Consider the following 25,949-nt stretch of genomic DNA (forward strand, 5'->3'; position numbering starts at 1 on the left):
TTTATTGATAGCTCCAATCCAACACCAGCAGGTTGAAAGAGACAAATATTGACTCCTTTCAAAATGTCCAACAGCTTGAACAAGTTACAGAAATACGAACTTTATAATACTTTTACATCACATTCCTAGACAAAATAGTGTGACATTACAAAATCCTATCCTGTTTTTCTCAAATGCATTTCAGAGGGCTGATTCCCAGCATACCTTTTTGAAGATTTCCACACTATTGATAAGGCGAATATAGCACATTTTGAAAGAGATGTTTTCTTAAATGAAACCAAGAGAACCACAGTGACGGTATCATTCAGATAGTAGAAATGTTTTTTGTATATTAGTATGGAAGTTGTGAAATAAAACATTTCTCATGCTGATTTTCAACAGTCGATCTGCAATCATGAAATATAAGCTTTTGCTTGGAGGCCTCAAAGGTACTGATCTAATTTTCTTTTTTAAAATTATTCACAGATCGTATGATATGCTTTGTACAAATCAACTATGTTGTTAGATCAAAATTGATTAAAAAGTGACTATCTCAATTTCAGGACATATAGAAGAGGAAGGAGAAGGCGCTCATGTTTCAAATGCGGAGAGGCAACAACTGTTCATTATTTTCACCTCTATTAATTATATGTATTTTTATAATGTATATATTTATATTTTCCGATAAATATACATAGACATATAGCGATATATAGGGAGATACATACATATAAGTTGATACGTACAAGTTTATAAGTAAATGAGATGTTTTTCCAATTAATACTTCTAAGAACTGAATGGAAACAAAATCGTAAAGTTTAGATAAGTCCCACTGAGCTTTGTACTTAGATCCCTGTTTTCAGAGTCCAGATTGACAAGCATAACACTATCAACCCACCTGTACCAGGTTGAGCTTTCCGTTTTGACAGAAGAGATTGCATTCACAGGGAAATCTTAATTTTTATTGCAAAATCTTATCTCACATAAAAAGTACTGTTCAACAGAGTCATAGCGTTACTTGAGTCCTTTGTGCAACATACTTCCCTAACATAGTTCAATGGGCAAAAGTTGAACAGAATAGAAAAGTAATACAATTCTGTTTGTCTTTGACTGTAGAACATAAAAAATGTGAAATGTCCACATTGCTGCAGCAATTTGCTCCCCTGTCACATGGGAGGTTCCATGGTGTAATGGTTAGCACTTTGGACTTTGAATCCAAGGATCCGAGTTCAAATCTCGGTGGGACCACTTTCATGACTTATGACCAAATCTTTTTCTGTCAAGTGTATTCATAAATATCATAAATCTAACACGGGTAGAGTGAAACATTAATGTATTGATTGTATTTTAAAAGTCTATTTGATGTGAGCAAATTATAGAACTTTTAGAAAACATGGAAATTAAATGGCTCAAAATAATGAGACATTTTGTGAGCTGACTCTGTTTTCTCAAACTCATCACAAGGGGCTGATGCAAGATATTACTTGTTTAAATCTTACTGTTATTGATAAGGGGAACAAGGAACTTTTTTAATTGGAAAGCCTTCATTAAAAGAAAACTTGAGGAATCAAATTGTGTATTTTGGGGGCAGAAGAGATGAACTTTTAAATAACAATCTTGAAATTCAGACACACAGATATTTACACTCTGTTTTTCTAAAGTAAATCCATAACCATGAAGTAGAATCTTTTGAAAGACATGTCAGATGTATTAATCTGAATTCCTCTTTCAAAGAAATGCACAATTAAATGCACTGTGTAAGTCAAGAATGTTGTCAGATAAGAAATCAGCAAAATTAACTATCTTATTACTGATCATACAGATGAGAAAGAAAAAGAACCTCTTGCTCAAATTGTGGATGGGAAAGAACAGTTTTTAGTTTTCAGCTTCTGTACTTATGTTTATGATTAATTCATTTATTTATATTGTATTATCGCTATCTAGATGGATATAGCCATGTATACATACTTATACGTTGATAAGTTTCAGTATAAAGCTTTGACGTTATGTTTTTCCAAGTCCAATTTCTAAGAAATTAGTGAAATATTAAATCTCATAAATCAAGCAGGTCCCACCGAGATTGGAACTCGGATCGCTGGATTCAGAGTCCAGAGTGCTAACCATTACACCATGGAACCCCGCCATACATGAGGGCTTTTTCCATTGAGACAAAAGAGAGCGCATCAGTGCGGGGGCTTTTCTTACATTGATGAAAAGATATCTCAGTTGAATGCTCATAGTGTAAAGAGCGATAATGTGATTTGATTCTTTTCAGCTACATTCTCCATAACAGTGTTAAATGTGCAAACGTTTATCAGGACATGCAATTTACAAAATAATGATCATCTTTGACTGAAGAATATTAAAACATTCTACATTTCCAAACTACTACATCCATTTCTCTGTCTCTCACATGGGTGGCTCCAAAGAGCAATGGTTGGCACTTTGGACTTTGCATGCAAAGGTACCAGTCCAATTCTTTGAGGTACTTCTTTACTACTCTTGACCTTTTCCATTTCTGTCATCTTTGTTTATTGATAGCTCCAATCCAACACCAGCAGGTTGAAAGAGACAAATATTGACTCCTTTCAAAATGTCCAACAGCTTGAACAAGTTACAGAAATACGAACTTTATAATACTTTTACATCACATTCCTAGACAAAATAGTGTGACATTACAAAATCCTATCCTGTTTTTCTCAAATGCATTTCAGAGGGCTGATTCCCAGCATACCTTTTTGAAGATTTCCACACTATTGATAAGGCGAATATAGCACATTTTGAAAGAGATGTTTTCTTAAATGAAACCAAGAGAACCACAGTGACGGTATCATTCAGATAGTAGAAATGTTTTTTGTATATTAGTATGGAAGTTGTGAAATAAAACATTTCTCATGCTGATTTTCAACAGTCGATCTGCAATCATGAAATATAAGCTTTTGCTTGGAGGCCTCAAAGGTACTGATCTAATTTTCTTTTTTAAAATTATTCACAGATCGTATGATATGCTTTGTACAAATCAACTATGTTGTTAGATCAAAATTGATTAAAAAGTGACTATCTCAATTTCAGGACATATAGAAGAGGAAGGAGAAGGCGCTCATGTTTCAAATGCGGAGAGGCAACAACTGTTCATTATTTTCACCTCTATTAATTATATGTATTTTTATAATGTATATATTTATATTTTCCGATAAATATACATAGACATATAGCGATATATAGGGAGATACATACATATAAGTTGATACGTACAAGTTTATACGTAAATGAGATGTTTTTCCAATTAATACTTCTAAGAACTGAATGGAAACAAAATCGTAAAGTTTAGATAAGTCCCACTGAGCTTTGTACTTAGATCCCTGTTTTCAGAGTCCAGATTGACAAGCATAACACTATCAACCCACCTGTACCAGGTTGAGCTTTCCGTTTTGACAGAAGAGATTGCATTCACAGGGAAATCTTAATTTTTATTGCAAAATCTTATCTCACATAAAAAGTACTGTTCAACAGAGTCATAGCGTTACTTGAGTCCTTTGTGCAACATACTTCCCTAACATAGTTCAATGGGCAAAAGTTGAACAGAATAGAAAAGTAATACAATTCTGTTTGTCTTTGACTGTAGAACATAAAAAATGTGAAATGTCCACATTGCTGCAGCAATTTGCTCCCCTGTCACATGGGAGGTTCCATGGTGTAATGGTTAGCACTTTGGACTCTGAATCCAAGGATCCGAGTTCAAATCTCGGTGGGACCACTTTCATGACTTATGACCAAATCTTTTTCTGTCAAGTGTATTCATAAATATCATAAATCTAACACGGGTAGAGTGAAACATTAATGTATTGATTGTATTTTAAAAGTCTATTTGATGTGAGCAAATTATAGAACTTTTAGAAAACATGGAAATTAAATGGCTCAAAATAATGAGACATTTTGTGAGCTGACTCTGTTTTCTCAAACTCATCACAAGGGGCTGATGCAAGATATTACTTGTTTAAATCTTACTGTTATTGATAAGGGGAACAAGGAACTTTTTTAATTGGAAAGCCTTCATTAAAAGAAAACTTGAGGAATCAAATTGTGTATTTTGGGGGCAGAAGAGATGAACTTTCAAATAACAATCTTGAAATTCAGACACACAGATATTTACACTCTGTTTTTCTAAAGTAAATCCATAACCATGAAGTAGAATCTTTTGAAAGACATGTCAGATGTATTAATCTGAATTCCTCTTTCAAAGAAAAGCACAATTAAATGCACTGTGTAAGTCAAGAATGTTGTCAGATAAGAAATCAGCAAAATTAACTATCTTATTACTGATCATACAGATGAGAAAGAAAAAGAACCTCTTGCTCAAATTGTGGATGGGAAAGAACAGTTTTTAGTTTTCAGCTTCTGTACTTATGTTTATGATTAATTCATTTCTTTATATTGTATTATCGCTATCTAGATGGATATAGCCATGTATACATAGATACATACTTATACGTTGATAAGTTTCAGTATAAAGCTTTGACGTTATGTTTTTCCAAGTCCAAATTCTAAGAAATTAGTGAAATATTAAATCTCATAATTCAAGCAGGTCCCACCGAGATTTGAACTCGGATCGCTGGATTCAGAGTCCAGAGTGCTAACCATTACACCATGGAACCCCGCCATACATGAGGGCTTTTTCCATTGAGACAAAAGAGAGCGCATCAGTGCGGGGGCTTTTCTTACATTGATGAAAAGATATCTCAGTTGAATGCTCATAGTGTAAAGAGCGATAATGTGATTTGATTCTTTTCAGCTACATTCTCCATAACAGTGTTAAATGTGCAAACGTTTATCAGGACATGCAATTTACAAAATAATGATCATCTTTGACTGAAGAATATTAAAACATTCTACATTTCCAAACTACTACATCCATTTCTCTGTCTCTCACATGGGTGGCTCCAAAGAGCAATGGTTGGCACTTTGGACTTTGCATGCAAAGGTACCAGTCCAATTCTTTGAGGTACTTCTTTACTACTCTTGACCTTTTCCATTTCTGTCATCTTTGTTTATTGATAGCTCCAATCCAACACCAGCAGGTTGAAAGAGACAAATATTGACTCCTTTCAAAATGTCCAACAGCTTGAACAAGTTACAGAAATACGAACTTTATAATACTTTTACATCACATTCCTAGACAAAATAGTGTGACATTACAAAATCCTATCCTGTTTTTCTCAAATGCATTTCAGAGGGCTGATTCCCAGCATACCTTTTTGAAGATTTCCACACTATTGATAAGGCGAATATAGCACATTTTGAAAGAGATGTTTTCTTAAATGAAACCAAGAGAACCACAGTGACGGTATCATTCAGATAGTAGAAATGTTTTTTGTATATTAGTATGGAAGTTGTGAAATAAATCATTTCTCATGCTGATTTTCAACAGTCGATCTGCAATCATGAAATATAAGCTTTTGCTTGGAGGCCTCAAAGGTACTGATCTAATTTTCTTTTTTAAAATTATTCACAGATCGTATGATATGCTTTGTACAAATCAACTATGTTGTTAGATCAAAATTGATTAAAAAGTGACTATCTCAATTTCAGGACATATAGAAGAGGAAGGAGAAGGCGCTCATGTTTCAAATGCGGAGAGGCAACAACTGTTCATTATTTTCACCTCTATTAATTATATGTATTTTTATAATGTATATATTTATATTTTCCGATAAATATACATAGACATATAGCGATATATAGGGAGATACATACATATAAGTTGATACGTACAAGTTTATAAGTAAATGAGATGTTTTTCCAATTAATACTTCTAAGAACTGAATGGAAACAAAATCGTAAAGTTTAGATAAGTCCCACTGAGCTTTGTACTTAGATCCCTGTTTTCAGAGTCCAGATTGACAAGCATAACACTATCAACCCACCTGTACCAGGTTGAGCTTTCCGTTTTGACAGAAGAGATTGCATTCACAGGGAAATCTTAATTTTTATTGCAAAATCTTATCTCACATAAAAAGTACTGTTCAACAGAGTCATAGCGTTACTTGAGTCCTTTGTGCAACATACTTCCCTAACATAGTTCAATGGGCAAAAGTTGAACAGAATAGAAAAGTAATACAATTCTGTTTGTCTTTGACTGTAGAACATAAAAAATGTGAAATGTCCACATTGCTGCAGCAATTTGCTCCCCTGTCACATGGGAGGTTCCATGGTGTAATGGTTAGCACTTTGGACTTTGAATCCAAGGATCCGAGTTCAAATCTCGGTGGGACCACTTTCATGACTTATGACCAAATCTTTTTCTGTCAAGTGTATTCATAAATATCATAAATCTAACACGGGTAGAGTGAAACATTAATGTATTGATTGTATTTTAAAAGTCTATTTGATGTGAGCAAATTATAGAACTTTTAGAAAACATGGAAATTAAATGGCTCAAAATAATGAGACATTTTGTGAGCTGACTCTGTTTTCTCAAACTCATCACAAGGGGCTGATGCAAGATATTACTTGTTTAAATCTTACTGTTATTGATAAGGGGAACAAGGAACTTTTTTAATTGGAAAGCCTTCATTAAAAGAAAACTTGAGGAATCAAATTGTGTATTTTGGGGGCAGAAGAGATGAACTTTTAAATAACAATCTTGAAATTCAGACACACAGATATTTACACTCTGTTTTTCTAAAGTAAATCCATAACCATGAAGTAGAATCTTTTGAAAGACATGTCAGATGTATTAATCTGAATTCCTCTTTCAAAGAAATGCACAATTAAATGCACTGTGTAAGTCAAGAATGTTGTCAGATAAGAAATCAGCAAAATTAACTATCTTATTACTGATCATACAGATGAGAAAGAAAAAGAACCTCTTGCTCAAATTGTGGATGGGAAAGAACAGTTTTTAGTTTTCAGCTTCTGTACTTATGTTTATGATTAATTCATTTATTTATATTGTATTATCGCTATCTAGATGGATATAGCCATGTATACATACTTATACGTTGATAAGTTTCAGTATAAAGCTTTGACGTTATGTTTTTCCAAGTCCAATTTCTAAGAAATTAGTGAAATATTAAATCTCATAAATCAAGCAGGTCCCACCGAGATTGGAACTCGGATCGCTGGATTCAGAGTCCAGAGTGCTAACCATTACACCATGGAACCCCGCCATACATGAGGGCTTTTTCCATTGAGACAAAAGAGAGCGCATCAGTGCGGGGGCTTTTCTTACATTGATGAAAAGATATCTCAGTTGAATGCTCATAGTGTAAAGAGCGATAATGTGATTTGATTCTTTTCAGCTACATTCTCCATAACAGTGTTAAATGTGCAAACGTTTATCAGGACATGCAATTTACAAAATAATGATCATCTTTGACTGAAGAATATTAAAACATTCTACATTTCCAAACTACTACATCCATTTCTCTGTCTCTCACATGGGTGGCTCCAAAGAGCAATGGTTGGCACTTTGGACTTTGCATGCAAAGGTACCAGTCCAATTCTTTGAGGTACTTCTTTACTACTCTTGACCTTTTCCATTTCTGTCATCTTTGTTTATTGATAGCTCCAATCCAACACCAGCAGGTTGAAAGAGACAAATATTGACTCCTTTCAAAATGTCCAACAGCTTGAACAAGTTACAGAAATACGAACTTTATAATACTTTTACATCACATTCCTAGACAAAATAGTGTGACATTACAAAATCCTATCCTGTTTTTCTCAAATGCATTTCAGAGGGCTGATTCCCAGCATACCTTTTTGAAGATTTCCACACTATTGATAAGGCGAATATAGCACATTTTGAAAGAGATGTTTTCTTAAATGAAACCAAGAGAACCACAGTGACGGTATCATTCAGATAGTAGAAATGTTTTTTGTATATTAGTATGGAAGTTGTGAAATAAAACATTTCTCATGCTGATTTTCAACAGTCGATCTGCAATCATGAAATATAAGCTTTTGCTTGGAGGCCTCAAAGGTACTGATCTAATTTTCTTTTTTAAAATTATTCACAGATCGTATGATATGCTTTGTACAAATCAACTATGTTGTTAGATCAAAATTGATTAAAAAGTGACTATCTCAATTTCAGGACATATAGAAGAGGAAGGAGAAGGCGCTCATGTTTCAAATGCGGAGAGGCAACAACTGTTCATTATTTTCACCTCTATTAATTATATGTATTTTTATAATGTATATATTTATATTTTCCGATAAATATACATAGACATATAGCGATATATAGGGAGATACATACATATAAGTTGATACGTACAAGTTTATACGTAAATGAGATGTTTTTCCAATTAATACTTCTAAGAACTGAATGGAAACAAAATCGTAAAGTTTAGATAAGTCCCACTGAGCTTTGTACTTAGATCCCTGTTTTCAGAGTCCAGATTGACAAGCATAACACTATCAACCCACCTGTACCAGGTTGAGCTTTCCGTTTTGACAGAAGAGATTGCATTCACAGGGAAATCTTAATTTTTATTGCAAAATCTTATCTCACATAAAAAGTACTGTTCAACAGAGTCATAGCGTTACTTGAGTCCTTTGTGCAACATACTTCCCTAACATAGTTCAATGGGCAAAAGTTGAACAGAATAGAAAAGTAATACAATTCTGTTTGTCTTTGACTGTAGAACATAAAAAATGTGAAATGTCCACATTGCTGCAGCAATTTGCTCCCCTGTCACATGGGAGGTTCCATGGTGTAATGGTTAGCACTTTGGACTCTGAATCCAAGGATCCGAGTTCAAATCTCGGTGGGACCACTTTCATGACTTATGACCAAATCTTTTTCTGTCAAGTGTATTCATAAATATCATAAATCTAACACGGGTAGAGTGAAACATTAATGTATTGATTGTATTTTAAAAGTCTATTTGATGTGAGCAAATTATAGAACTTTTAGAAAACATGGAAATTAAATGGCTCAAAATAATGAGACATTTTGTGAGCTGACTCTGTTTTCTCAAACTCATCACAAGGGGCTGATGCAAGATATTACTTGTTTAAATCTTACTGTTATTGATAAGGGGAACAAGGAACTTTTTTAATTGGAAAGCCTTCATTAAAAGAAAACTTGAGGAATCAAATTGTGTATTTTGGGGGCAGAAGAGATGAACTTTCAAATAACAATCTTGAAATTCAGACACACAGATATTTACACTCTGTTTTTCTAAAGTAAATCCATAACCATGAAGTAGAATCTTTTGAAAGACATGTCAGATGTATTAATCTGAATTCCTCTTTCAAAGAAAAGCACAATTAAATGCACTGTGTAAGTCAAGAATGTTGTCAGATAAGAAATCAGCAAAATTAACTATCTTATTACTGATCATACAGATGAGAAAGAAAAAGAACCTCTTGCTCAAATTGTGGATGGGAAAGAACAGTTTTTAGTTTTCAGCTTCTGTACTTATGTTTATGATTAATTCATTTCTTTATATTGTATTATCGCTATCTAGATGGATATAGCCATGTATACATAGATACATACTTATACGTTGATAAGTTTCAGTATAAAGCTTTGACGTTATGTTTTTCCAAGTCCAAATTCTAAGAAATTAGTGAAATATTAAATCTCATAATTCAAGCAGGTCCCACCGAGATTTGAACTCGGATCGCTGGATTCAGAGTCCAGAGTGCTAACCATTACACCATGGAACCCCGCCATACATGAGGGCTTTTTCCATTGAGACAAAAGAGAGCGCATCAGTGCGGGGGCTTTTCTTACATTGATGAAAAGATATCTCAGTTGAATGCTCATAGTGTAAAGAGCGATAATGTGATTTGATTCTTTTCAGCTACATTCTCCATAACAGTGTTAAATGTGCAAACGTTTATCAGGACATGCAATTTACAAAATAATGATCATCTTTGACTGAAGAATATTAAAACATTCTACATTTCCAAACTACTACATCCATTTCTCTGTCTCTCACATGGGTGGCTCCAAAGAGCAATGGTTGGCACTTTGGACTTTGCATGCAAAGGTACCAGTCCAATTCTTTGAGGTACTTCTTTACTACTCTTGACCTTTTCCATTTCTGTCATCTTTGTTTATTGATAGCTCCAATCCAACACCAGCAGGTTGAAAGAGACAAATATTGACTCCTTTCAAAATGTCCAACAGCTTGAACAAGTTACAGAAATACGAACTTTATAATACTTTTACATCACATTCCTAGACAAAATAGTGTGACATTACAAAATCCTATCCTGTTTTTCTCAAATGCATTTCAGAGGGCTGATTCCCAGCATACCTTTTTGAAGATTTCCACACTATTGATAAGGCGAATATAGCACATTTTGAAAGAGATGTTTTCTTAAATGAAACCAAGAGAACCACAGTGACGGTATCATTCAGATAGTAGAAATGTTTTTTGTATATTAGTATGGAAGTTGTGAAATAAAACATTTCTCATGCTGATTTTCAACAGTCGATCTGCAATCATGAAATATAAGCTTTTGCTTGGAGGCCTCAAAGGTACTGATCTAATTTTCTTTTTTAAAATTATTCACAGATCGTATGATATGCTTTGTACAAATCAACTATGTTGTTAGATCAAAATTGATTAAAAAGTGACTATCTCAATTTCAGGACATATAGAAGAGGAAGGAGAAGGCGCTCATGTTTCAAATGCGGAGAGGCAACAACTGTTCATTATTTTCACCTCTATTAATTATATGTATTTTTATAATGTATATATTTATATTTTCCGATAAATATACATAGACATATAGCGATATATAGGGAGATACATACATATAAGTTGATACGTACAAGTTTATAAGTAAATGAGATGTTTTTCCAATTAATACTTCTAAGAACTGAATGGAAACAAAATCGTAAAGTTTAGATAAGTCCCACTGAGCTTTGTACTTAGATCCCTGTTTTCAGAGTCCAGATTGACAAGCATAACACTATCAACCCACCTGTACCAGGTTGAGCTTTCCGTTTTGACAGAAGAGATTGCATTCACAGGGAAATCTTAATTTTTATTGCAAAATCTTATCTCACATAAAAAGTACTGTTCAACAGAGTCATAGCGTTACTTGAGTCCTTTGTGCAACATACTTCCCTAACATAGTTCAATGGGCAAAAGTTGAACAGAATAGAAAAGTAATACAATTCTGTTTGTCTTTGACTGTAGAACATAAAAAATGTGAAATGTCCACATTGCTGCAGCAATTTGCTCCCCTGTCACATGGGAGGTTCCATGGTGTAATGGTTAGCACTTTGGACTTTGAATCCAAGGATCCGAGTTCAAATCTCGGTGGGACCACTTTCATGACTTATGACCAAATCTTTTTCTGTCAAGTGTATTCATAAATATCATAAATCTAACACGGGTAGAGTGAAACATTAATGTATTGATTGTATTTTAAAAGTCTATTTGATGTGAGCAAATTATAGAACTTTTAGAAAACATGGAAATTAAATGGCTCAAAATAATGAGACATTTTGTGAGCTGACTCTGTTTTCTCAAACTCATCACAAGGGGCTGATGCAAGATATTACTTGTTTAAATCTTACTGTTATTGATAAGGGGAACAAGGAACTTTTTTAATTGGAAAGCCTTCATTAAAAGAAAACTTGAGGAATCAAATTGTGTATTTTGGGGGCAGAAGAGATGAACTTTTAAATAACAATCTTGAAATTCAGACACACAGATATTTACACTCTGTTTTTCTAAAGTAAATCCATAACCATGAAGTAGAATCTTTTGAAAGACATGTCAGATGTATTAATCTGAATTCCTCTTTCAAAGAAATGCACAATTAAATGCACTGTGTAAGTCAAGAATGTTGTCAGATAAGAAATCAGCAAAATTAACTATCTTATTACTGATCATACAGATGAGAAAGAAAAAGAACCTCTTGCTCAAATTGTGGATGGGAAAGAACAGTTTTTAGTTTTCAGCTTCTGTACTTATGTTTATGATTAATTCATTTATTTATATTGTATTATCGCTATCTAGATGGATATAGCCATGTATACATACTTATACGTTGATAAGTTTCAGTATAAAGCTTTGACGTTATGTTTTTCCAAGTCCAATTTCTAAGAAATTAGTGAAATATTAAATCTCATAAATCAAGCAGGTCCCACCGAGATTGGAACTCGGATCGCTGGATTCAGAGTCCAGAGTGCTAACCATTACACCATGGAACCCCGCCATACATGAGGGCTTTTTCCATTGAGACAAAAGAGAGCGCATCAGTGCGGGGGCTTTTCTTACATTGATGAAAAGATATCTCAGTTGAATGCTCATAGTGTAAAGAGCGATAATGTGATTTGATTCTTTTCAGCTACATTCTCCATAACAGTGTTAAATGTGCAAACGTTTATCAGGACATGCAATTTACAAAATAATGATCATCTTTGACTGAAGAATATTAAAACATTCTACATTTCCAAACTACTACATCCATTTCTCTGTCTCTCACATGGGTGGCTCCAAAGAGCAATGGTTGGCACTTTGGACTTTGCATGCAAAGGTACCAGTCCAATTCTTTGAGGTACTTCTTTACTACTCTTGACCTTTTCCATTTCTGTCATCTTTGTTTATTGATAGCTCCAATCCAACACCAGCAGGTTGAAAGAGACAAATATTTACTCCTTTCAAAATGTCCAACAGCTTGAACAAGTTACAGAAATACGAACTTTATAATACTTTTACATCACATTCCTAGACAAAATAGTGTGACATTACAAAATCCTATCCTGTTTTTCTCAAATGCATTTCAGAGGGCTGATTCCCAGCATACCTTTTTGAAGATTTCCACACTATTGATAAGGCGAATATAGCACATTTTGAAAGAGATGTTTTCTTAAATGAAACCAAGAGAACCACAGTGACGGTATCATTCAGATAGTAGAAATGTTTTTTGTATATTAGTATGGAAGTTGTGAAATAAAACATTTCTCATGCTGATTTTCAACAGTCGATCTGCAATCATGAAATATAAGCTTTTGCTTGGAGGCCTCAAAGGTACTGATCTAATTTTCTTTTTTAAAATTATTCACAGATCGTATGATATGCTTTGTACAAATCAACTATGTTGTTAGATCAAAATTGATTAAAAAGTGACTATCTCAATTTCAGGACATATAGAAGAGGAAGGAGAAGGCGCTCATGTTTCAAATGCGGAGAGGCAACAACTGTTCATTATTTTCACCTCTATTAATTATATGTATTTTTATAATGTATATATTTATATTTTCCGATAAATATACATAGACATATAGCGATATATAGGGAGATACATACATATAAGTTGATACGTACAAGTTTATACGTAAATGAGATGTTTTTCCAATTAATACTTCTAAGAACTGAATGGAAACAAAATCGTAAAGTTTAGATAAGTCCCACTGAGCTTTGTACTTAGATCCCTGTTTTCAGAGTCCAGATTGACAAGCATAACACTATCAACCCACCTGTACCAGGTTGAGCTTTCCGTTTTGACAGAAGAGATTGCATTCACAGGGAAATCTTAATTTTTATTGCAAAATCTTATCTCACATAAAAAGTACTGTTCAACAGAGTCATAGCGTTACTTGAGTCCTTTGTGCAACATACTTCCCTAACATAGTTCAATGGGCAAAAGTTGAACAGAATAGAAAAGTAATACAATTCTGTTTGTCTTTGACTGTAGAACATAAAAAATGTGAAATGTCCACATTGCTGCAGCAATTTGCTCCCCTGTCACATGGGAGGTTCCATGGTGTAATGGTTAGCACTTTGGACTCTGAATCCAAGGATCCGAGTTCAAATCTCGGTGGGACCACTTTCATGACTTATGACCAAATCTTTTTCTGTCAAGTGTATTCATAAATATCATAAATCTAACACGGGTAGAGTGAAACATTAATGTATTGATTGTATTTTAAAAGTCTATTTGATGTGAGCAAATTATAGAACTTTTAGAAAACATGGAAATTAAATGGCTCAAAATAATGAGACATTTTGTGAGCTGACTCTGTTTTCTCAAACTCATCACAAGGGGCTGATGCAAGATATTACTTGTTTAAATCTTACTGTTATTGATAAGGGGAACAAGGAACTTTTTTAATTGGAAAGCCTTCATTAAAAGAAAACTTGAGGAATCAAATTGTGTATTTTGGGGGCAGAAGAGATGAACTTTCAAATAACAATCTTGAAATTCAGACACACAGATATTTACACTCTGTTTTTCTAAAGTAAATCCATAACCATGAAGTAGAATCTTTTGAAAGACATGTCAGATGTATTAATCTGAATTCCTCTTTCAAAGAAAAGCACAATTAAATGCACTGTGTAAGTCAAGAATGTTGTCAGATAAGAAATCAGCAAAATTAACTATCTTATTACTGATCATACAGATGAGAAAGAAAAAGAACCTCTTGCTCAAATTGTGGATGGGAAAGAACAGTTTTTAGTTTTCAGCTTCTGTACTTATGTTTATGATTAATTCATTTCTTTATATTGTATTATCGCTATCTAGATGGATATAGCCATGTATACATAGATACATACTTATACGTTGATAAGTTTCAGTATAAAGCTTTGACGTTATGTTTTTCCAAGTCCAAATTCTAAGAAATTAGTGAAATATTAAATCTCATAATTCAAGCAGGTCCCACCGAGATTTGAACTCGGATCGCTGGATTCAGAGTCCAGAGTGCTAACCATTACACCATGGAACCCCGCCATACATGAGGGCTTTTTCCATTGAGACAAAAGAGAGCGCATCAGTGCGGGGGCTTTTCTTACATTGATGAAAAGATATCTCAGTTGAATGCTCATAGTGTAAAGAGCGATAATGTGATTTGATTCTTTTCAGCTACATTCTCCATAACAGTGTTAAATGTGCAAACGTTTATCAGGACATGCAATTTACAAAATAATGATCATCTTTGACTGAAGAATATTAAAACATTCTACATTTCCAAACTACTACATCCATTTCTCTGTCTCTCACATGGGTGGCTCCAAAGAGCAATGGTTGGCACTTTGGACTTTGCATGCAAAGGTACCAGTCCAATTCTTTGAGGTACTTCTTTACTACTCTTGACCTTTTCCATTTCTGTCATCTTTGTTTATTGATAGCTCCAATCCAACACCAGCAGGTTGAAAGAGACAAATATTGACTCCTTTCAAAATGTCCAACAGCTTGAACAAGTTACAGAAATACGAACTTTATAATACTTTTACATCACATTCCTAGACAAAATAGTGTGACATTACAAAATCCTATCCTGTTTTTCTCAAATGCATTTCAGAGGGCTGATTCCCAGCATACCTTTTTGAAGATTTCCACACTATTGATAAGGCGAATATAGCACATTTTGAAAGAGATGTTTTCTTAAATGAAACCAAGAGAACCACAGTGACGGTATCATTCAGATAGTAGAAATGTTTTTTGTATATTAGTATGGAAGTTGTGAAATAAAACATTTCTCATGCTGATTTTCAACAGTCGATCTGCAATCATGAAATATAAGCTTTTGCTTGGAGGCCTCAAAGGTACTGATCTAATTTTCTTTTTTAAAATTATTCACAGATCGTATGATATGCTTTGTACAAATCAACTATGTTGTTAGATCAAAATTGATTAAAAAGTGACTATCTCAATTTCAGGACATATAGAAGAGGAAGGAGAAGGCGCTCATGTTTCAAATGCGGAGAGGCAACAACTGTTCATTATTTTCACCTCTATTAATTATATGTATTTTTATAATGTATATATTTATATTTTCCGATAAATATACATAGACATATAGCGATATATAGGGAGATACATACATATAAGTTGATACGTACAAGTTTATAAGTAAATGAGATGTTTTTCCAATTAATACTTCTAAGAACTGAATGGAAACAAAATCGTAAAGTTTAGATAAGTCCCACTGAGCTTTGTACTTAGATCCCTGTTTTCAGAGTCCAGATTGACAAGCATAACACTATCAACCCACCTGTACCAGGTTGAGCTTTCCGTTTTGACAGAAGAGATTGCATTCACAGGGAAATCTTAATTTTTATTGCAAAATCTTATCTCACATAAAAAGTACTGTTCAACAGAGTCATAGCGTTACTTGAGTCCTTTGTGCAACATACTTCCCTAACATAGTTCAATGGGCAAAAGTTGAACAGAATAGAAAAGTAATACAATTCTGTTTGTCTTTGACTGTAGAACATAAAAAATGTGAAATGTCCACATTGCTGCAGCAATTTGCTCCCCTGTCACATGGGAGGTTCCATGGTGTAATGGTTAGCACTTTGGACTTTGAATCCAAGGATCCGAGTTCAAATCTCGGTGGGACCACTTTCATGACTTATGACCAAATCTTTTTCTGTCAAGTGTATTCATAAATATCATAAATCTAACACGGGTAGAGTGAAACATTAATGTATTGATTGTATTTTAAAAGTCTATTTGATGTGAGCAAATTATAGAACTTTTAGAAAACATGGAAATTAAATGGCTCAAAATAATGAGACATTTTGTGAGCTGACTCTGTTTTCTCAAACTCATCACAAGGGGCTGATGCAAGATATTACTTGTTTAAATCTTACTGTTATTGATAAGGGGAACAAGGAACTTTTTTAATTGGAAAGCCTTCATTAAAAGAAAACTTGAGGAATCAAATTGTGTATTTTGGGGGCAGAAGAGATGAACTTTTAAATAACAATCTTGAAATTCAGACACACAGATATTTACACTCTGTTTTTCTAAAGTAAATCCATAACCATGAAGTAGAATCTTTTGAAAGACATGTCAGATGTATTAATCTGAATTCCTCTTTCAAAGAAATGCACAATTAAATGCACTGTGTAAGTCAAGAATGTTGTCAGATAAGAAATCAGCAAAATTAACTATCTTATTACTGATCATACAGATGAGAAAGAAAAAGAACCTCTTGCTCAAATTGTGGATGGGAAAGAACAGTTTTTAGTTTTCAGCTTCTGTACTTATGTTTATGATTAATTCATTTCTTTATATTGTATTATCGCTATCTAGATGGATATAGCCATGTATACATACTTATACGTTGATAAGTTTCAGTATAAAGCTTTGACGTTATGTTTTTCCAAGTCCAAATTCTAAGAAATTAGTGAAATATTAAATCTCATAATTCAAGCAGGTCCCACCGAGATTGGAACTCGGATCGCTGGATTCAGAGTCCAGAGTGCTAACCATTACACCATGGAACCCCGCCATACATGAGGGCTTTTTCCATTGAGACAAAAGAGAGCGCATCAGTGCGGGGGCTTTTCTTACATTGATGAAAAGATATCTCAGTTGAATGCTCATAGTGTAAAGAGCGATAATGTGATTTAATTCTTTTCAGCTACATTCTCCATAACAGTGTTAAATGTGCAAACGTTTATCAGGACATGCAATTTACAAAATAATGATCATCTTTGACTGAAGAATATTAAAACATTCTACATTTCCAAACTACTACATCCATTTCTCTGTCTCTCACATGGGTGGCTCCAAAGAGCAATGGTTGGCACTTTGGACTTTGCATGCAAAGGTACCAGTCCAATTCTTTGAGGTACTTCTTTACTACTCTTGACCTTTTCCATTTCTGTCATCTTTGTTTATTGATAGCTCCAATCCAACACCAGCAGGTTGAAAGAGACAAATATTGACTCCTTTCAAAATGTCCAACAGCTTGAACAAGTTACAGAAATACGAACTTTATAATACTTTTACATCACATTCCTAGACAAAATAGTGTGACATTACAAAATCCTATCCTGTTTTTCTCAAATGCATTTCAGAGGGCTGATTCCCAGCATACCTTTTTGAAGATTTCCACACTATTGATAAGGCGAATATAGCACATTTTGAAAGAGATGTTTTCTTAAATGAAACCAAGAGAACCACAGTGACGGTATCATTCAGATAGTAGAAATGTTTTTTGTATATTAGTATGGAAGTTGTGAAATAAAACATTTCTCATGCTGATTTTCAACAGTCGATCTGCAATCATGAAATATAAGCTTTTGCTTGGAGGCCTCAAAGGTACTGATCTAATTTTCTTTTTTAAAATTATTCACAGATCGTATGATATGCTTTGTACAAATCAACTATGTTGTTAGATCAAAATTGATTAAAAAGTGACTATCTCAATTTCAGGACATATAGAAGAGGAAGGAGAAGGCGCTCATGTTTCAAATGCGGAGAGGCAACAACTGTTCATTATTTTCACCTCTATTAATTATATGTATTTTTATAATGTATATATTTATATTTTCCGATAAATATACATAGACATATAGCGATATATAGGGAGATACATACATATAAGTTGATACGTACAAGTTTATACGTAAATGAGATGTTTTTCCAATTAATACTTCTAAGAACTGAATGGAAACAAAATCGTAAAGTTTAGATAAGTCCCACTGAGCTTTGTACTTAGATCCCTGTTTTCAGAGTCCAGATTGACAAGCATAACACTATCAACCCACCTGTACCAGGTTGAGCTTTCCGTTTTGACAGAAGAGATTGCATTCACAGGGAAATCTTAATTTTTATTGCAAAATCTTATCTCACATAAAAAGTACTGTTCAACAGAGTCATAGCGTTACTTGAGTCCTTTGTGCAACATACTTCCCTAACATAGTTCAATGGGCAAAAGTTGAACAGAATAGAAAAGTAATACAATTCTGTTTGTCTTTGACTGTAGAACATAAAAAATGTGAAATGTCCACATTGCTGCAGCAATTTGCTCCCCTGTCACATGGGAGGTTCCATGGTGTAATGGTTAGCACTTTGGACTCTGAATCCAAGGATCCGAGTTCAAATCTCGGTGGGACCACTTTCATGACTTATGACCAAATCTTTTTCTGTCAAGTGTATTCATAAATATCATAAATCTAACACGGGTAGAGTGAAACATTAATGTATTGATTGTATTTTAAAAGTCTATTTGATGTGAGCAAATTATAGAACTTTTAGAAAACATGGAAATTAAATGGCTCAAAATAATGAGACATTTTGTGAGCTGACTCTGTTTTCTCAAACTCATCACAAGGGGCTGATGCAAGATATTACTTGTTTAAATCTTACTGTTATTGATAAGGGGAACAAGGAACTTTTTTAATTGGAAAGCCTTCATTAAAAGAAAACTTGAGGAATCAAATTGTGTATTTTGGGGGCAGAAGAGATGAACTTTCAAATAACAATCTTGAAATTCAGACACACAGATATTTACACTCTGTTTTTCTAAAGTAAATCCATAACCATGAAGTAGAATCTTTTGAAAGACATGTCAGATGTATTAATCTGAATTCCTCTTTCAAAGAAAAGCACAATTAAATGCACTGTGTAAGTCAAGAATGTTGTCAGATAAGAAATCAGCAAAATTAACTATCTTATTACTGATCATACAGATGAGAAAGAAAAAGAACCTCTTGCTCAAATTGTGGATGGGAAAGAACAGTTTTTAGTTTTCAGCTTCTGTACTTATGTTTATGATTAATTCATTTCTTTATATTGTATTATCGCTATCTAGATGGATATAGCCATGTATACATAGATACATACTTATACGTTGATAAGTTTCAGTATAAAGCTTTGACGTTATGTTTTTCCAAGTCCAAATTCTAAGAAATTAGTGAAATATTAAATCTCATAATTCAAGCAGGTCCCACCGAGATTTGAACTCGGATCGCTGGATTCAGAGTCCAGAGTGCTAACCATTACACCATGGAACCCCGCCATACATGAGGGCTTTTTCCATTGAGACAAAAGAGAGCGCATCAGTGCGGGGGCTTTTCTTACATTGATGAAAAGATATCTCAGTTGAATGCTCATAGTGTAAAGAGCGATAATGTGATTTGATTCTTTTCAGCTACATTCTCCATAACAGTGTTAAATGTGCAAACGTTTATCAGGACATGCAATTTACAAAATAATGATCATCTTTGACTGAAGAATATTAAAACATTCTACATTTCCAAACTACTACATCCATTTCTCTGTCTCTCACATGGGTGGCTCCAAAGAGCAATGGTTGGCACTTTGGACTTTGCATGCAAAGGTACCAGTCCAATTCTTTGAGGTACTTCTTTACTACTCTTGACCTTTTCCATTTCTGTCATCTTTGTTTATTGATAGCTCCAATCCAACACCAGCAGGTTGAAAGAGACAAATATTGACTCCTTTCAAAATGTCCAACAGCTTGAACAAGTTACAGAAATACGAACTTTATAATACTTTTACATCACATTCCTAGACAAAATAGTGTGACATTACAAAATCCTATCCTGTTTTTCTCAAATGCATTTCAGAGGGCTGATTCCCAGCATACCTTTTTGAAGATTTCCACACTATTGATAAGGCGAATATAGCACATTTTGAAAGAGATGTTTTCTTAAATGAAACCAAGAGAACCACAGTGACGGTATCATTCAGATAGTAGAAATGTTTTTTGTATATTAGTATGGAAGTTGTGAAATAAAACATTTCTCATGCTGATTTTCAACAGTCGATCTGCAATCATGAAATATAAGCTTTTGCTTGGAGGCCTCAAAGGTACTGATCTAATTTTCTTTTTTAAAATTATTCACAGATCGTATGATATGCTTTGTACAAATCAACTATGTTGTTAGATCAAAATTGATTAAAAAGTGACTATCTCAATTTCAGGACATATAGAAGAGGAAGGAGAAGGCGCTCATGTTTCAAATGCGGAGAGGCAACAACTGTTCATTATTTTCACCTCTATTAATTATATGTATTTTTATAATGTATATATTTATATTTTCCGATAAATATACATAGACATATAGCGATATATAGGGAGATACATACATATAAGTTGATACGTACAAGTTTATAAGTAAATGAGATGTTTTTCCAATTAATACTTCTAAGAACTGAATGGAAACAAAATCGTAAAGTTTAGATAAGTCCCACTGAGCTTTGTACTTAGATCCCTGTTTTCAGAGTCCAGATTGACAAGCATAACACTATCAACCCACCTGTACCAGGTTGAGCTTTCCGTTTTGACAGAAGAGATTGCATTCACAGGGAAATCTTAATTTTTATTGCAAAATCTTATCTCACATAAAAAGTACTGTTCAACAGAGTCATAGCGTTACTTGAGTCCTTTGTGCAACATACTTCCCTAACATAGTTCAATGGGCAAAAGTTGAACAGAATAGAAAAGTAATACAATTCTGTTTGTCTTTGACTGTAGAACATAAAAAATGTGAAATGTCCACATTGCTGCAGCAATTTGCTCCCCTGTCACATGGGAGGTTCCATGGTGTAATGGTTAGCACTTTGGACTTTGAATCCAAGGATCCGAGTTCAAATCTCGGTGGGACCACTTTCATGACTTATGACCAAATCTTTTTCTGTCAAGTGTATTCATAAATATCATAAATCTAACACGGGTAGAGTGAAACATTAATGTATTGATTGTATTTTAAAAGTCTATTTGATGTGAGCAAATTATAGAACTTTTAGAAAACATGGAAATTAAATGGCTCAAAATAATGAGACATTTTGTGAGCTGACTCTGTTTTCTCAAACTCATCACAAGGGGCTGATGCAAGATATTACTTGTTTAAATCTTACTGTTATTGATAAGGGGAACAAGGAACTTTTTTAATTGGAAAGCCTTCATTAAAAGAAAACTTGAGGAATCAAATTGTGTATTTTGGGGGCAGAAGAGATGAACTTTTAAATAACAATCTTGAAATTCAGACACACAGATATTTACACTCTGTTTTTCTAAAGTAAATCCATAACCATGAAGTAGAATCTTTTGAAAGACATGTCAGATGTATTAATCTGAATTCCTCTTTCAAAGAAATGCACAATTAAATGCACTGTGTAAGTCAAGAATGTTGTCAGATAAGAAATCAGCAAAATTAACTATCTTATTACTGATCATACAGATGAGAAAGAAAAAGAACCTCTTGCTCAAATTGTGGATGGGAAAGAACAGTTTTTAGTTTTCAGCTTCTGTACTTATGTTTATGATTAATTCATTTATTTATATTGTATTATCGCTATCTAGATGGATATAGCCATGTATACATACTTATACGTTGATAAGTTTCAGTATAAAGCTTTGACGTTATGTTTTTCCAAGTCCAATTTCTAAGAAATTAGTGAAATATTAAATCTCATAAATCAAGCAGGTCCCACCGAGATTGGAACTCGGATCGCTGGATTCAGAGTCCAGAGTGCTAACCATTACACCATGGAACCCCGCCATACATGAGGGCTTTTTCCATTGAGACAAAAGAGAGCGCATCAGTGCGGGGGCTTTTCTTACATTGATGAAAAGATATCTCAGTTGAATGCTCATAGTGTAAAGAGCGATAATGTGATTTGATTCTTTTCAGCTACATTCTCCATAACAGTGTTAAATGTGCAAACGTTTATCAGGACATGCAATTTACAAAATAATGATCATCTTTGACTGAAGAATATTAAAACATTCTACATTTCCAAACTACTACATCCATTTCTCTGTCTCTCACATGGGTGGCTCCAAAGAGCAATGGTTGGCACTTTGGACTTTGCATGCAAAGGTACCAGTCCAATTCTTTGAGGTACTTCTTTACTACTCTTGACCTTTTCCATTTCTGTCATCTTTGTTTATTGATAGCTCCAATCCAACACCAGCAGGTTGAAAGAGACAAATATTGACTCCTTTCAAAATGTCCAACAGCTTGAACAAGTTACAGAAATACGAACTTTATAATACTTTTACATCACATTCCTAGACAAAATAGTGTGACATTACAAAATCCTATCCTGTTTTTCTCAAATGCATTTCAGAGGGCTGATTCCCAGCATACCTTTTTGAAGATTTCCACACTATTGATAAGGCGAATATAGCACATTTTGAAAGAGATGTTTTCTTAAATGAAACCAAGAGAACCACAGTGACGGTATCATTCAGATAGTAGAAATGTTTTTTGTATATTAGTATGGAAGTTGTGAAATAAAACATTTCTCATGCTGATTTTCAACAGTCGATCTGCAATCATGAAATATAAGCTTTTGCTTGGAGGCCTCAAAGGTACTGATCTAATTTTCTTTTTTAAAATTATTCACAGATCGTATGATATGCTTTGTACAAATCAACTATGTTGTTAGATCAAAATTGATTAAAAAGTGACTATCTCAATTTCAGGACATATAGAAGAGGAAGGAGAAGGCGCTCATGTTTCAAATGCGGAGAGGCAACAACTGTTCATTATTTTCACCTCTATTAATTATATGTATTTTTATAATGTATATATTTATATTTTCCGATAAATATACATAGACATATAGCGATATATAGGGAGATACATACATATAAGTTGATACGTACAAGTTTATACGTAAATGAGATGTTTTTCCAATTAATACTTCTAAGAACTGAATGGAAACAAAATCGTAAAGTTTAGATAAGTCCCACTGAGCTTTGTACTTAGATCCCTGTTTTCAGAGTCCAGATTGACAAGCATAACACTATCAACCCACCTGTACCAGGTTGAGCTTTCCGTTTTGACAGAAGAGATTGCATTCACAGGGAAATCTTAATTTTTATTGCAAAATCTTATCTCACATAAAAAGTACTGTTCAACAGAGTCATAGCGTTACTTGAGTCCTTTGTGCAACATACTTCCCTAACATAGTTCAATGGGCAAAAGTTGAACAGAATAGAAAAGTAATACAATTCTGTTTGTCTTTGACTGTAGAACATAAAAAATGTGAAATGTCCACATTGCTGCAGCAATTTGCTCCCCTGTCACATGGGAGGTTCCATGGTGTAATGGTTAGCACTTTGGACTCTGAATCCAAGGATCCGAGTTCAAATCTCGGTGGGACCACTTTCATGACTTATGACCAAATCTTTTTCTGTCAAGTGTATTCATAAATATCATAAATCTAACACGGGTAGAGTGAAACATTAATGTATTGATTGTATTTTAAAAGTCTATTTGATGTGAGCAAATTATAGAACTTTTAGAAAACATGGAAATTAAATGGCTCAAAATAATGAGACATTTTGTGAGCTGACTCTGTTTTCTCAAACTCATCACAAGGGGCTGATGCAAGATATTACTTGTTTAAATCTTACTGTTATTGATAAGGGGAACAAGGAACTTTTTTAATTGGAAAGCCTTCATTAAAAGAAAACTTGAGGAATCAAATTGTGTATTTTGGGGGCAGAAGAGATGAACTTTCAAATAACAATCTTGAAATTCAGACACACAGATATTTACACTCTGTTTTTCTAAAGTAAATCCATAACCATGAAGTAGAATCTTTTGAAAGACATGTCAGATGTATTAATCTGAATTCCTCTTTCAAAGAAAAGCACAATTAAATGCACTGTGTAAGTCAAGAATGTTGTCAGATAAGAAATCAGCAAAATTAACTATCTTATTACTGATCATACAGATGAGAAAGAAAAAGAACCTCTTGCTCAAATTGTGGATGGGAAAGAACAGTTTTTAGTTTTCAGCTTCTGTACTTATGTTTATGATTAATTCATTTCTTTATATTGTATTATCGCTATCTAGATGGATATAGCCATGTATACATAGATACATACTTATACGTTGATAAGTTTCAGTATAAAGCTTTGACGTTATGTTTTTCCAAGTCCAAATTCTAAGAAATTAGTGAAATATTAAATCTCATAATTCAAGCAGGTCCCACCGAGATTTGAACTCGGATCGCTGGATTCAGAGTCCAGAGTGCTAACCATTACACCATGGAACCCCGCCATACATGAGGGCTTTTTCCATTGAGACAAAAGAGAGCGCATCAGTGCGGGGGCTTTTCTTACATTGATGAAAAGATATCTCAGTTGAATGCTCATAGTGTAAAGAGCGATAATGTGATTTGATTCTTTTCAGCTACATTCTCCATAACAGTGTTAAATGTGCAAACGTTTGTCAGGACATGCAATTTACAAAATAATGATCATCTTTGACTGAAGAATATTAAAACATTCTACATTTCCAAACTACTACATCCATTTCTCTGTCTCTCACATGGGTGGCTCCAAAGAGCAATGGTTGGCACTTTGGACTTTGCATGCAAAGGTACCAGTCCAATTCTTTGAGGTACTTCTTTACTACTCTTGACCTTTTCCATTTCTGTCATCTTTGTTTATTGATAGCTCCAATCCAACACCAGCAGGTTGAAAGAGACAAATATTGACTCCTTTCAAAATGTCCAACAGCTTGAACAAGTTACAGAAATACGAACTTTATAATACTTTTACATCACATTCCTAGACAAAATAGTGTGACATTACAAAATCCTATCCTGTTTTTCTCAAATGCATTTCAGAGGGCTGATTCCCAGCATACCTTTTTGAAGATTTCCACACTATTGATAAGGCGAATATAGCACATTTTGAAAGAGATGTTTTCTTAAATGAAACCAAGAGAACCACAGTGACGGTATCATTCAGATAGTAGAAATGTTTTTTGTATATTAGTATGGAAGTTGTGAAATAAAACATTTCTCATGCTGATTTTCAACAGTCGATCTGCAATCATGAAATATAAGCTTTTGCTTGGAGGCCTCAAAGGTACTGATCTAATTTTCTTTTTTAAAATTATTCACAGATCGTATGATATGCTTTGTACAAATCAACTATGTTGTTAGATCAAAATTGATTAAAAAGTGACTATCTCAATTTCAGGACATATAGAAGAGGAAGGAGAAGGCGCTCATGTTTCAAATGCGGAGAGGCAACAACTGTTCATTATTTTCACCTCTATTAATTATATGTATTTTTATAATGTATATATTTATATTTTCCGATAAATATACATAGACATATAGCGATATATAGGGAGATACATACATATAAGTTGATACGTACAAGTTTATAAGTAAATGAGATGTTTTTCCAATTAATACTTCTAAGAACTGAATGGAAACAAAATCGTAAAGTTTAGATAAGTCCCACTGAGCTT

The 25,949-nt window shown here is 33.7% G+C and overlaps 15 non-coding genes across 15 annotated transcripts; 10 read left to right on the forward strand and 5 right to left on the reverse strand.

The window, feature by feature from the left end:
- The first annotated feature begins 1,155 nt into the window (after positions 1 to 1,155).
- On the forward strand, positions 1,156 to 1,227 carry TRNAQ-UUG (transfer RNA glutamine (anticodon UUG)). Its single transcript has one exon. It is a non-coding gene; the product is annotated as a tRNA-Gln (tRNA).
- Positions 1,228 to 3,664: 2,437 nt separating this feature from the next.
- TRNAQ-CUG (transfer RNA glutamine (anticodon CUG)) lies at positions 3,665 to 3,736 on the forward strand. Its single transcript has one exon. It is a non-coding gene; the product is annotated as a tRNA-Gln (tRNA).
- An 826-nt stretch (positions 3,737 to 4,562) lies between these two features.
- Positions 4,563 to 4,634, reverse strand: TRNAQ-CUG (transfer RNA glutamine (anticodon CUG)). Its single transcript has one exon. It is a non-coding gene; the product is annotated as a tRNA-Gln (tRNA).
- A 1,547-nt stretch (positions 4,635 to 6,181) lies between these two features.
- TRNAQ-UUG (transfer RNA glutamine (anticodon UUG)) lies at positions 6,182 to 6,253 on the forward strand. Its single transcript has one exon. It is a non-coding gene; the product is annotated as a tRNA-Gln (tRNA).
- A 2,437-nt stretch (positions 6,254 to 8,690) lies between these two features.
- Positions 8,691 to 8,762, forward strand: TRNAQ-CUG (transfer RNA glutamine (anticodon CUG)). The gene has a single exon. It is a non-coding gene; the product is annotated as a tRNA-Gln (tRNA).
- Positions 8,763 to 9,588: 826 nt separating this feature from the next.
- On the reverse strand, positions 9,589 to 9,660 carry TRNAQ-CUG (transfer RNA glutamine (anticodon CUG)). Its single transcript has one exon. It is a non-coding gene; the product is annotated as a tRNA-Gln (tRNA).
- Positions 9,661 to 11,207: 1,547 nt separating this feature from the next.
- Positions 11,208 to 11,279, forward strand: TRNAQ-UUG (transfer RNA glutamine (anticodon UUG)). Its single transcript has one exon. It is a non-coding gene; the product is annotated as a tRNA-Gln (tRNA).
- A 2,437-nt stretch (positions 11,280 to 13,716) lies between these two features.
- Positions 13,717 to 13,788, forward strand: TRNAQ-CUG (transfer RNA glutamine (anticodon CUG)). Its single transcript has one exon. It is a non-coding gene; the product is annotated as a tRNA-Gln (tRNA).
- An 826-nt stretch (positions 13,789 to 14,614) lies between these two features.
- On the reverse strand, positions 14,615 to 14,686 carry TRNAQ-CUG (transfer RNA glutamine (anticodon CUG)). Its single transcript has one exon. It is a non-coding gene; the product is annotated as a tRNA-Gln (tRNA).
- Positions 14,687 to 16,233: 1,547 nt separating this feature from the next.
- TRNAQ-UUG (transfer RNA glutamine (anticodon UUG)) lies at positions 16,234 to 16,305 on the forward strand. Its single transcript has one exon. It is a non-coding gene; the product is annotated as a tRNA-Gln (tRNA).
- A 2,437-nt stretch (positions 16,306 to 18,742) lies between these two features.
- On the forward strand, positions 18,743 to 18,814 carry TRNAQ-CUG (transfer RNA glutamine (anticodon CUG)). The gene has a single exon. It is a non-coding gene; the product is annotated as a tRNA-Gln (tRNA).
- Positions 18,815 to 19,640: 826 nt separating this feature from the next.
- TRNAQ-CUG (transfer RNA glutamine (anticodon CUG)) lies at positions 19,641 to 19,712 on the reverse strand. Its single transcript has one exon. It is a non-coding gene; the product is annotated as a tRNA-Gln (tRNA).
- A 1,547-nt stretch (positions 19,713 to 21,259) lies between these two features.
- TRNAQ-UUG (transfer RNA glutamine (anticodon UUG)) lies at positions 21,260 to 21,331 on the forward strand. The gene has a single exon. It is a non-coding gene; the product is annotated as a tRNA-Gln (tRNA).
- A 2,437-nt stretch (positions 21,332 to 23,768) lies between these two features.
- On the forward strand, positions 23,769 to 23,840 carry TRNAQ-CUG (transfer RNA glutamine (anticodon CUG)). Its single transcript has one exon. It is a non-coding gene; the product is annotated as a tRNA-Gln (tRNA).
- Positions 23,841 to 24,666: 826 nt separating this feature from the next.
- TRNAQ-CUG (transfer RNA glutamine (anticodon CUG)) lies at positions 24,667 to 24,738 on the reverse strand. The gene has a single exon. It is a non-coding gene; the product is annotated as a tRNA-Gln (tRNA).
- Between the last annotated feature and the right edge of the window lie 1,211 nt (positions 24,739 to 25,949).

The sequence above is a fragment of the Lissotriton vulgaris genome, unplaced genomic scaffold (genome assembly GCF_964263255.1).
Source record: "Lissotriton vulgaris unplaced genomic scaffold, aLisVul1.2 SCAFFOLD_714, whole genome shotgun sequence".
Lineage (NCBI taxonomy): Eukaryota > Metazoa > Chordata > Amphibia > Caudata > Salamandridae > Lissotriton > Lissotriton vulgaris.